The following is a 13,400-nucleotide window of genomic DNA, read 5'->3' on the forward strand; positions in this document are numbered from 1 at the left end:
TTCCCTATTACCCTGCTTTCTTCCTCTGAATTATTTTGAGAACCCTGCTATTAGAAGTAGAAATTAAGAATATAGACAACACATTTTGAATGAAAATAGAGGAGCAAGAGAAACCAACTACAAACTAATGTGTGTATACAAATGCACAGAGCATGGAAACAAACAAGAAGAATTAGAGCTGCTAACACGAGAGATATGATGTCATAGGCATCACTGAACCCTGGTGGGATGATGCACACGATTGGAATACAAACCTTGAAGGCTACAACTTATTTATTAGAAAGAGGCGTAACAACTGGGAAAGAGGTGTTGCATTGTAAGTTACGAAAGCATACATCTCCACAGAGATCCAAGATTCAAAGAATGGTAGCTCTGCAGAAACTGCTTGGATAAGAATACAAGGAGAGAAGATCAGAAAGGACACTATTGTAGGTGTTTACTATAAGGCCACCCGGACAGACTGAAGATATGGATGAACTCTTTTTATACCAGATGTCTTTGTTCTCAAAAAAGGACAACATAAAGATCATGGGAGTTTTTAAGTTTCCAGATATTTGGTGGGAAGGCAAAAGTAATGGGTCCAGAAAATTCTTCTCTTCTCTTGCTGACCACTTTATTTTTCAAAAGGTAGAAGAGAGAACAAGAGGATGTGCCATGTTGGAACTAATCCTTACCACCTGGTGAGGAAATGGTTGAGAAAGTAAAGGTGGCTTGTAATTTAGTAGGTAGCGATCATGCTATCCTCAAATTTTCAATTACAAGAGGAAGAAGACGTGTGAGGACTCAGACGTAAGGCTGTGTGCACACGTTGCTTATTTTTCGCTATAAAAACTCTATAAAACCGCAAAAAAAACCAGCATACATTATGCATCCCATCATTTACAATGAATTCCGCAGTTTTAGTGAACATGATGCGCTTTTTTCCACGAAAAAAACGCATTGCGGTAAAAAATGCAGCATGTTCATTAATTTTGCTGATTTTTTTTGCGGATTTCCCACTATATAATGCATTGGGAAATGTCTGGAAAAATCCGCAAAAAAAATGCACCAAAAACATGCAAAAAAACGCATGCAGATTTCTTGCAGAAAATTTCAGGTTTTTCTCAGGAAATTTTTGCAAGAAATCCTGAACGTGTGCACATAGCCTTAAGGTTGGACTTCAGAAAGAGAGATTTTAACGGACTCAGAAAGAGGGTAGGAACAGTCCAATGGCTGGATGTTCTAAAGGACAGCAATGTCCATGAAGAATGGGAGATTTTGCTGAATGAAATTCTCACTGCACAATCCATAACAATCCTGAAAAGAAGGAAGTGACCTGGATGGATTACCACAGAACTTAAACACTTGAGAAAAAGGAAAAAAAAGAAATGTATATGAAATGGAAGAAGGGGGTATATCTAAACAAGATTATAATGCTGCCTGCAGGGAATGCAGGGCAAGCGTTAGAAGAGTTAAAGCCAGTAATAAAGTGAAGCTTGCAAGGAAGACCAAACACTAATAAAAAAAGGATTTGGGCGTATGTCAAAAGAAAAGTCAAAGGATGATAAACGATTTTTTCCAGGATGAAAAGGGTGAAATGGTCAAAAATTATGTTGAAGATTGAACTTTGAAATTCCTGTTCTGCAACTGTGTTCTCAAAGAAAGCAAATGTACCATCAATTGATCTTCACGGTGCTATCGAAGGAATAAAAGAATCCACATTATCTATAACCAGAGAGATGGCGAGGGAACACTTAGCTAATTAAAATGAATTTAAATTTCCTGGTCCAGATAAATTACATCCTAGGGAATTTCAGAACCACTAGAATCTTTGAAAAATCCTGGAGAACACAGAAGATTGGAGAAGAGCAAATGTTGTCCCTATCTTCCAATAATGAAAGAAGATAGAGCCAGGAAATTTCAGGCCAGTGAGCCTTACTTCTATACCATGAAAAAAGATCTTTGAACAAATTATTAAACAGCATGTATGCAAGTACTTGGATAAGAATACAGTAATTAACCAGAGCCAGCATGGGTTTGTAGCAAACAAGTCAAGACAAATTAATCTAATTTCCTTCTATGATGGAGCTACTAACTGGGTAAATCAGGGAAATACGGTAGATATAGTATATATCAGCTTCTGCAAAGCATTTGCTAAAGTATCTCATACAAGGCAATGGCTAGGTGGATTCATAACAGACTTAGTGATCGTACTCAAAGAGTGGTAAAAAATGGTTGCACATCCAATTGGAAGAGTGTTTCAAGTGGAGTACCACAGAGCTCTGTCTTGGCCACAGTGTCGTTCAACATTTTTATAAATGATCTAGATAGGGGAACTGAAAGTAAATTAATCAAGTTTGCTGATGGTGCAAAGCTAGGAGGGATAGCTAACACTAGAGAAGTGTTGTGAATTCTGTTCTTGGGCTCCCTCCGGTGGTTATGAGTGGTAGTGCTGCTGTCTTTGGATCGCAGCATCAGGTGTATCCATTTTTTTGCAATTTGGGCTGGGCTATTTAGTCCTGCTTTATCCTTTAGTCAGTGCCAGTTGTCCATTGTTTTTGGAGGATTCACATCCATACCTGGTCTCTCCTGTTTTGCTGTTCATTTCAACAAAGATAAGTTCTGGCTTTGTTTTTGCTGTCCACCTGCTGTGGACCTTATAGTTCTGTGCATTTTCATGTTTTGTCTTGTCCAGCTTTGTCTGTGAAGGATTTTTTGCAGCCAAGCTGTGTCTCTGGAGATGCAGATATACCCTCCATGTCTTTAGTCAGATGTGGTGATTTGTATTTTCTGTGGTGGATATTTTCTAGTGTTTTAATACTGACCGCATAGTACTCTGTCCTATTCTTTCTTTTTAGCTAGCATGGCCTCCTATGCTAAATCCTGATTTCATGTCTGCGTATGTTATTTCCCTCTCCTCTCACAGTCAATATTTGTGGGGGGCTGTCTATCCTTTGGGGATTTTCTCTGAGGCAAGATAGTTTTCCCGTTTCTGTCTTTAGGGGAAGTTAGTTCTTAGGCTGTGTCGAGGGGTCTAGGGAGTGTTAGGTACTCCCCTGTTATGAGAGGCAATTCAGTATCACAATGGACACGGAGGTCAGAGCACACACAGTGACCTGACAATAACCCAAAATAATAGAACGAGCTCTGAGACGTGGGAACTCTGCAGACCGCAATCCCTGATCCTCTCCAAACACAACTAGAGGCAGCCGTGGATTGCGCCTAACGCTACCTATGCAACTCGGCACAGCCTGAGAAACTAACAAGCCTGAAGATAGAAAAAATAAGCCTACCTTGCCTCAGAGAAATACCCCAAAGGAAAAGGCAGTCCCCCACATATAATGACTGTGAGTAAGATGAAAAGACAAACGAAGGGATGAAATAGATTCAGCAAAGTGAGGCCCGATATTCTAGACAGAACGAGGATAGGAAAGATAACTTTGCGGTCTACACAAAACCCTAAAGAAAACCACGCAAAGGGGCAAAAAGACCCTCCGTACCGAACTAACGGCACGGAGGTACACCCTTTGCGTCCCAGAGCTTCCAGCAAAACAAATAGACAAGCTGGACAGAAAAAATAGCAACAAATAGCAAAGAAGCACTTAGCTATGCAGAGCAGCAGGCCACAGGAATGATCCAGAGAAACACAAGTCCAACACTGGAACATTGACAGGAAGCATGAATCAAAGCATTAGGTGGGGTTAAGTAGAGAAGCACCTAACGACCTCACCAGATCACCTGAGGGAGGAAACTCAGAAGCAACAGTACCAGTTTCCTCCACAAACGGAAGCTCCCAGAGAGAATCAGCCGAAGTACCACTTGTGACCACAGGAGGGAGCTCTGCCACAGAATTCACAACACTCCCCACGGCTACTTCTAGTTGTGCTGCTAAGTTCAGGGTTTGCGGTCATTACAGGTACCACCTTCTCCAGAGTACGTCTCATGCTGCTCCTAGGCCACCAGATCATAACAGTACAACTGGCCAACAATGAGTTAACCCCTTAAGCCCCGAGGGTGGTTTGCACGTTAATGACCGGGCCAATTTTTACAATTCTGACCACTGTCCCTTTATGAGGTTATAACTCTGGAACGCTTCAACGGATCTTGGCGATTCTGACATTGTTTTCTCGTGACATATTGTACTTCATTTTAGTAGTAACATTTATTCGATATAACTTGCGTTTATTTGTGAAAAAAACGGAAATTTGGCGAAAATTTTGAAAATTTCGCAATTTTCCAACTTTAAATTTTTATGCCCTTAAATCACAGAGATATGTCACGCAAAATACTTAATAAGTAACATTTCCCACATGTCTCCTTTACATCAGCACAATTTTGGAACCAAAATTTTTTTTTGTTAGGGAGTTATAAGGGTTCAAAGTTGACCAGCAATTTCTCATTTTTACAACACCATTTTTTTTTTAGGGACCACATCTCATTTGATGTCATTTTGAGGGGTCTATATGATAGAAAATACCCAAGTGTGACACCATTCTAAAAACTGCACCCCTCAAGGTGCTCAAAACCACATTCAAGAAGTTTATTAACCCTTCAGGGGTTTCACAGGAATTTTTGGAATGTTTAAATAAAAATGAATATTTAACTTTTTTTCACACAAAATTTATTTCAGCTCCAATTTGTTTTATTTTACCAAGGGTAACAGGATAAAATGGATGCCAAACATTGTTGTACAATCTGTACTGAGTACGCTGATACCCCATATGTGGGGGTAAACCACTGTTTGGGCGCATGGCAGAGCTCGGAAGGGAAGGAGCGCCATTTGACTTTTAAATGCAAAATTGACAGGAATTGAGATGGGACACCATGTTGCGTTTGGAGAGCCACTGATGTGCCTAAACATTGAAACCCCCCACAAGTGACACCATTTTGGAAAGTAGACACCCTAAGGAACTTATCTAGATGTGTGGTGACCACTTTGACCCACCAATTGCTTCACAGAAGTTTATAATGCAGAGCCGTAAAAATAAAAAATCATATTTTTTCACAAAAATGATCTTTTCGCCCCCAATTTTTTATTTTCCCAAGAGTAAGAGAAGAAATTGAACCTCAAAAATTGTTGGCCAATTTGTCCTGAGTACGCTGATACCCCGTATATGGGTGTAAACCATTGTTTGGGCGTATGGCAGAGCTCGGAAGGGAAGGAGCGCCATTTTACTTTTCAATGCAAAATTGACTGGAATTGAGATGGGATGCCATGTTGCGTTTGGAGAGCCCCTGATGTGCCTAAACATTGAAATCCCCACAAGTGACACCATTTTGGAAAGTAGACCCCTTAAGGAACTTATCTAGAGGTGTGGTGAGCACTTTGACCCAACAAGTGCTTCACAGAAGTTTATAATGCAGAGCCGTAAAAATAAAAAATCATATTTTTTCACAAAAATAATCTTTTCGCCACCAATTTTTTATTTTCCCAAGGGTAAGAGAAGAAATTAGACCACAAAAGTTGTTGTGCAATTTGTCCTGAGTGCGACGATACCCCAAATGTGGGGGTAAACCACTGTTTGGGCGCATGGCAGAGCTCGGAAGGAAAGGAGCGCCATTTGACTTTTCAATGCAAAATTGACTGGAATTGAGATGGGACGCCATGTTGCGTTTGGAGAGCCCCTGATGTGCCTAAACATTGGAACCCCTCACAAGTGACACCATTTTGAAAAGTAGACCCCTTAAGGAACTTATCTAGATGTGTGGTGAGCACTTTCACCCAACAAGTGCTTCACAGAAGTTTATAATGCAGAGCCGTAAAAATAAAAAATCTTATTTTTTCACAAAAATGATCTTTTCGCCCCCAATTTTTTATTTTCCCAAGGGTAAGAGAAGAAATTAGACCACAAAAGTTGTTGTGCAATTTGTCCTGAGTGCGACGATACCCCATATGTGGGGGTAAACCACTTTTTGGGTGCATAGCAGAGCTCGGAAGGGAAGGAGCGCCATTTGACTTTTCAATGCAAAATTGACTGGAATTAAGATGGGACGCCATGTTGGTTTGGAGAGCCCCTGATGTGCCTAAACATTAAAAACCCCCACAAGTGACACCATTTTGGAAACTAGACCCTCTAAGGAACTTATCTAGATGTGTTTTGAGAGCTTTGAACCCCCAAGTGTTTCACTACAGTTTATAATGCAGAGCCGTTAAAATAAATTTATTTTTTTTTCGCTAAAATTTTTTAGCCCCCAGTTTTGTATTTTCACAAGGGTAACATAATAAATTGGACCCCAAAAGTTGTTGTCCAATTTGTCCTGAGTACGCTGATACCCCATATGTGGGGGGGAACCACTGTTTGGGCGCATGGCAGAGCTCGGAAGGGAAGGAGCGCCATTTGGAATGCAGACTTAGATGGATTGGTCTGCAGGAGTCACGTTGCATTTGCAGAGCCCCTGATGTACCCAAACAGTACAACCCCCCCACAAGTGACCCCATATTAGAAACTAGACCTCCCATGGAACTTATCTAGATGTGTTGTGAGAACTTTGAACCCCTAAGTGTTTCACTACAGTTTATAACGCAGACCCGTGAAAATAAAAATTCTTTTTTTTTTCACAAAAATGATTTTTTAGCCCCCAGCTTTGTATTTTTACAAGGGTAACAGAATAAATTGGACCCCAAAAGTTGTTGTTCAATTTGTCCTGAGTACGCTGATACCCCATATGTGGGGGGGAACCACTGTTTGGGCTCATGGCAGAGCTCGGAAGGGAAGGAGCGCCATTTGGAATGCAGACTTAGATGGATTGGTCTGCAGGCGTCACGTTGCATTTGCAGAGCCCCTGATGTACCCAAACAGTAGAAACCACCCACAAGTGACCCCATATTGGAAACTAGACCTCCCATGGAACTTATCTAGATGTGTTGTGAAAACTTTGAACCCCCAAGTGTTTCACTACAGTTTACAACGCAGAGCCGTGAAAATAAAAATCCTTTTTTTTCCCACAAAAATGATTTTTAGCCCCCCAAATTTTTATTTTCCCAAGGATAACAAGAGAACTTGGACCCAAAAAGTTGTTGTCCAATTTGTCTCGAGTACGCTGATACCCCATATGTTGGGGTAAACCCCTGTTTGGGCGCACGGGAGAGCTCGGAAGTGAAGGAGCACTGTTTTACTTTTTCAATGCAGAATTGGCTGGAATTGAGATCGGACGCCATGTCGCGTTTGGAGAGCCCCTGATGTGTCTAAACAGTGGAAACCCCCCAATTATAAATGAAACCCTAATCCAAACGCACCACTAACCCTAATCCCAACTGTAACCCTAACCACACACCTAACCCAGACACACCCCTAATTCTAATCCCAACCCTAATCCCAACCGTAAATGTAATCCAAACCCTAACCCTAGCCCCAACCCTAGCCCTAACCCTAACCCTAACCGGAAAATGGAAATAAATACATTTTTTTTAATTTTATTATTTTTCCCTAAGGCTAGGTTCACATTGCGTTAGGGAAATCCGTTTAGCACTAGCGGATTGCGCTAACACAATGTCTTTTTAGGTGTCGTGTTTAGTGGTCGCGTTAACGTCCCCGCTCTGGAAGATCGGGGATCGGACCTCGGGCGCGCCGCGGATGCTGCAAGCAGCGTCTGAGGCGCGCCACAAAAGAATGGCACCTTGCTAGCGCGAGCCGAAAATGGCACGCTCTAGCGATGCGCTACACCTGAAAATCACATTGCTGTCAATGGTTGTGCTAACGGACCCGTTGCACGGCGTTAATTGTGACATTTTCGCCGTGCAACGCTGTCCGTTAGCGTTAACCCATTAACGCAATGTGAACCTAGCCTAACTAAGGGGGTGATGAAGGGGGGTTTGATTTACTTTTATAGCGAGTTTTTTAGCGGATTTTTATGATTGGCAGCCGTCACACACTAAAAGACGCTTTTTATAGCAAAAAAGTTTTTGCGTCTCCACATTTTGAGACCTATAATTTTTCCATATTTTGGTCCACAGAGTCATGTGAGGTCTTGTTTTTTGCGGGATGAGTTGACGTTTTTATCGGTTACATTTTCGGACACGTGACAGTTTTTGATCGCTTTTTATTCCGATTTTTTTGTGAGGCAGAATGACCAAAAACCAGCTATTCATGAATTTCTTTTGGGGGAGGCGTTTATACCGTTCCGCGTTTGGTAAAATTGATGAAGCAGTTTTATTCTTCGGGTCAGTACGATTACAGCGACACCTCATTTATATCATTTTTTTTATGTTTTGGCGCTTTTATACGATAAAAGCTATTTTATAGAAAAAATAATTATTTTGGCATCGCTTTATTCAGAGGACTATAACTTTTTTATTTTTTTGGTTATGATGCTATATGGCGGCTCGTTTTTTGCGGGACAAGATGACGTTTTCAGAGGTAACATGGTTATTTATATCCGTCTTTTTGATCGCGTGTTATTCCACTCTTTGTTCAGCGTTATGATAATAAAGCGTTGTTTTTTGGCTCGTTTTTTTTTTTTTTTCTTACGGTGTTCACTGAAGGGGTTAACTAGTGGGCCAGTTTTATAGGTCGGGTCGTTACGGACGCGGCGATACTAAATATGTGTACTTTTATTGTTTTTTTGTTTTTTTTTTATGTAAAGAAATGTATTTATGGGAATAATATTTTTTTTTTTCTGCTTTATTTAGGAATTTTTTTTTTTTTTTTTACAAGTGTGGAAATTTTTTTTTTTACTTTTTCACTTTGTCCCAGGGGGGGACATCACAGATCACCGATCTGACAGTGTGCACAGCACTCTATCAGATCGGTGATCTGACATACAGCCGGGCAGGATTAGAGCTGCAGCTGCAGCCTGATCCTGACCCGGAAGTGCTCCCTGCAGGACCCGGATGCAGCCCGGCGGCCATTTTGGATCCGGGGACTGCAGGGAGAAGACGCTCGGTACACGGTGAGCACATCACCGTGTACCGATCGTCTCAGGGAAGCCCGCAGGGAGCCCCCTCCCTGCGCGATGCTTCCCTGCACCGCCGGCACACCGCGATCATCTTTGATCGCGGTGTGCCGGGGGTTAATGTGCCGGGAGCGGTCCGTGACCGCTCCTGGCACATAGTGCCGGATGTCAGCTGCGATAGGCAGCTGACACCCGGCCGCGATCGGCCGCGCTCCCCCCGTGAGCGCGGCCGATCGCATATGACGTACTATCCCGTCCATGGGAATTAAGTCCCAGGTCACCTGGACGGGATAGTACGTCATATGGGATTAAGGGGTTAATTGCATCTCAGAAGAAGGGAGGAAAGGTTTTGAGCCATTTTTTTTCCCCTAGCCTGTTTTGTCTTTTCCTCCCTCTTAATCTCTGAGTGGCTACGGAACCTAGTAATAACATGAATGTTCAGGAGTTAGTTTCTCGGGCTTTGCTAATTTTTATTGTCGTTTCATTGCCAACTTCTCCAGTGTGGTTAAACCTCTGACCGATTTGACGAAGAAAGGTGCTGATGTGACGAATTGGTCCTCTGCGGCTGTTTCTGCCTTTCAGGAGCTTAAACGCCGATTTACTTCTGCCCCTGTGTTGCGTCAGCCGGATGTTTCTCTTCCATTTCAGGTTGAGGTTGACGCGTCTGAGATTGGGGCAGGGGCCGTTTTGTCTCAGAGGAATTCTGATGGTTCCTTGATGAAACCGTGTGCCTTCTTTTCTCGGAAGTTTTCACCTGCGGAACGCAATTATGATGTCGGCAATCGGGAGTTGTTGGCTATGAAGTGGGCATTTGAGGAGTGGCGACATTGGCTTGAGGGGGCCAAGCACCGTATTGTGGTCCTGACAGATCATAAGAATCTGATTTACCTCGAGTCTGCCAAACGACTGAATCCTAGACAGGCTCGATGGTCCCTGTTTTTCTCCCGTTTTGATTTTGTGGTCTCGTACCTTCCTGGTACTAAGAATGTTAAGGCGGATGCCCTCTCTAGGAGTTTTTTTTCCTGATTCCCCTGGGGTTCTTGAGCCGGTCAACATTCTGAAGGAAGGGGTGATTCTTTCTGCCATCTCCCCTGATTTACGACGGGTTCTTCAGGAATTTCAGGCTAATAAACCTGACCGCTGTCCAGTGGGGAAACTGTTTGTTCCTGATAGATGGACTAGTAAAGTGATTTCTGAGGTTCATTGTTCTGTGTTGGCTGGCCATCCTGGGATTTTTGGTACCAGAGATTTGGTTAGTAGGTCCTTTTGGTGGCCTTCTTTGTCGCGGGATGTGCGTTCTTTTGTGCAGTCCTGTGGGATTTGTGCGCGGGCTAAGCCTTGCTGTTCCCGCGCTAGTGGGTTGCTTCTGCCTTTGCCGGTCGCTGAGAGACCTTGGACGCATATTTCTATGGATTTTATTTCAGATCTTCCGGTTTCCCAGAGGATGTCGGTTATCTGGGTGGTTTGTGACCGGTTTTCTAAGATGGTTCATTTGGTACCTTTGCCTAAATTGCCTTCCTCTTCTGATTTGGTTCCGTTGTTTTTTCAGCATGTGGTTAGTTTGCATGGCATTCCGGAGAATATTGTGTCCGATAGAGGTTCCCAGTTTGTTTCTAGGTTTTGGCGGGCCTTTTGTGCTAGGCTGGGCATTGATTTGTCTTTTTCTTCCGCATTTCATCCTCAGACAAATGGCCAAACAGAGCGAACTAATCAGACTTTGGAAACTTATTTGAGATGCTTTGTGTCTGCCGATCAGGATGATTGGGTGGCTTTCTTGCCATTGGCCGAGTTTGCCCTTAATAATCGGGCTAGTTCTGCTACCTTGGTTTCGCCTTTTTTTTGTAATTTTGGTTTTCATCCTCGTTTTTCTTCAGGGCAGGTTGAGCCTTCTGATTGTCCTGGTGTGGATTCTGTGGTTGACAGGCTGCAGCAGATTTGGGCTCATGTGGTGGACAATTTGGTTTTGTCTCAGGAGGAGGCTCAGCGTTTTGCTAACCGTCGTCGGTGTGTTGGTTCCCGGCTTCGGGTTGGGGATTTGGTCTGGTTGTCTTCACGTCATGTTCCTATGAAGGTTTCTTCCCCTAAATTCAAGCCTCGGTTTATTGGTCCTTATAGGATTTCTGAGATTATCAATCCAGTGTCTTTTCATTTGGCCCTTCCAGCCTCTTTTTCCATCCATAATGTGTTCCATAGATCTTTGTTGCGGAAGTATGTGGTGCCCGTTGTTCCCTCTGTTGATCCTCCGGCCTCGGTGTTGATTGATGGGGAGTTGGAGTATGTGGTTGAGAAGATTTTGGATTCTCGTTTTTCGAGGCGGAAGCTTCAGTATCTGGTCAAATGGAAGGGTTATGGCCAGGAGGATAATTCTTGGGTTGTTGCCTCCGATGTTCATGCTGACGATTTGGTTCGTGCCTTTCATTTGGCTCGTCCTGATCGGCCTGGGGGCTCTGGTGAGGGTTCGGTGACCCCTCCTCAAGGGGGGGTACTGTTGTGAATTCTGCTCTCGGGCTCCCTCCGGTGGTTATGAGTGGTAGTGCTGCTGTCTTTGGTTCGCAGCATTTATCAGGTGTATCCATTTTTTGCAATTTGGGCTGGGCTATTTAGTCCTGCTTTATCCTTTAGTCAGTGCCAGTTGTCCATTGTTTTTGGAGGATTCACATCCATACCTGGTCTCTCCTGTTTTGCTGTTCATTTCAACAAAGATAAGTTCTGGCTTTGTTTTTGCAAGCACAAAGAGAAAAAAAGAGAAGACCAAAAAATGGTATGCACACCCAAAAAGTACAAAGGTCAAATATATAAACTTTAATTACACCTCAAAAAAACAACAAACACAGAATAAAACCATTTAAAATAGGCCTAGATATAGGACCAATGAGCCCCACCCCTATACAATGGTACAAAATATAACATAGTGAAGCATAGTAATACAAAAGACAATAGCATAAATAATGTACCAAACTATGTAAATATCGATATATAGCGTCCCTTGTACAAAATATAAAGTACAGCAAAAAAGACTGACAGAAAAATGGCTGAAGATCTAATTGATCCAATGGAACGGCTGAAAACAAGGTAATGATACACAGTATACTGCAGACATGGTTAAATCCAATAAATTACAATAGTGTGCACACATAAGTGGTACCATAACAATGTTGACCATGGGGCGCCCATGATAATACACAGACTGGCTATAAACATGCCCCCTATCCTAAGAAAGAAGATAGTAGTAACCTAAAAATGAATATGAAACACCCCCACGTTAAATGAATAGCTAGGAGTGAAACACAGACCAGATATAAACATAGGGCAATCAGCCCATAAGGTCAGTCAAAAAACAGCCAATAATACCGAAAAAGGTGAGAGAGATAGCACCAGTACTGAAGGTTCAGGTCAGTGGCGCGTAGTCAGAAGGACACAGGACCAAGTAAGGGGTGAGGCAAAAGCCCCACGCGTATCTCTGCTGGCCGCAGCTTCGTCAGGGGAAGTAGAGTCGTCAGCATGGGTTTGTAGCAAACAAGTCATGACAAATTAATCTAATTTCCTTCTATGATGGAGCTACTAACTGGGTAAATCAGGGAAATACGGTAGATATAGTATACTAGATTGTGGCCCGATTCTAACGCATCGGGTATTCTAGAATATGCATGTCCCCGCAGTATATGGACAATGATGATTCCAGAATTCGCGGCAGACTGTGCCCGTCGCTGATTGGTCGAGGCAACCTTTATGACATCGTCGCCATGGCAACCATTATGACATCTACGTCGATACTGTGCCCGTCGCTGAATCAGAAAAACATGGGATTTCTACATCCTTTATGACATCATCGTCGCTGTGCCAGTTGCGGATTGGTCGAGGCCTAGACCAATCAGAGACGCGGGATTTCTACGTCGATACTGTGCCGGTCGCTGATTGGTCGAGGCCTAGCGGCCTCGACCAATCAGAGACGCGGGATTTCCAGGACAGACAGACAGAAAGACAGACAGACAGACGGAAAAACCCTTAGACAATTATATATATAGATATCAGCTTCTGCAAAGCATTTGCTAAAGTATCTCATACAAGGCAATGGCTAGGTGGATTCATAACTGACTTAGTGATCGTACTCAAAGAGTGGTAAAAAATGGTTGCACATCCAATTGGAAGAGTGTTTCAAGTGGAGTACCACAAAGCTCTGTCTTGGCCACAGTGTTGTTCAACATTTTTATAAATGATCTAGATAGGGGAACTGAAAGTAAATTAATCAAGTTTGCTGATGGTGCAAAGCTAGGAGGGATAGCTAACACTAGAGAAGTGTTGTGAATTCTGTTCTTGGGCTCCCTCCGGTGGTTATGAGTGGTAGTGCTGCTGTCTTTGGATCGCAGCATTTATCAGGTGTATCCATTTTTTGCAATTTGGGCTGGGCTATTTAGTCCTGCTTTATCCTTTAGTCAGTGCCAGTTGACCATTGTTTTTGGAGGATTCACATCCATACCTGGTCTCTCCTGTTTTACTGTTCATTTCAACAAAGATAAGTTCTGGCTTTG

General features: G+C 42.9%; 1 protein-coding gene across 1 annotated transcript in view; it reads right to left on the reverse strand.

The window, feature by feature from the left end:
- KIF13A (kinesin family member 13A) overlaps window positions 1-13,400 on the reverse strand; it is a 227,097-nt gene that overhangs the window by 42,776 nt on the left and 170,921 nt on the right. The gene's annotated exons all lie outside the window — the stretch shown is intronic.

The sequence above is a fragment of the Ranitomeya imitator genome, chromosome 6 (assembly GCF_032444005.1).
Source record: "Ranitomeya imitator isolate aRanImi1 chromosome 6, aRanImi1.pri, whole genome shotgun sequence".
NCBI lineage: Eukaryota > Metazoa > Chordata > Amphibia > Anura > Dendrobatidae > Ranitomeya > Ranitomeya imitator.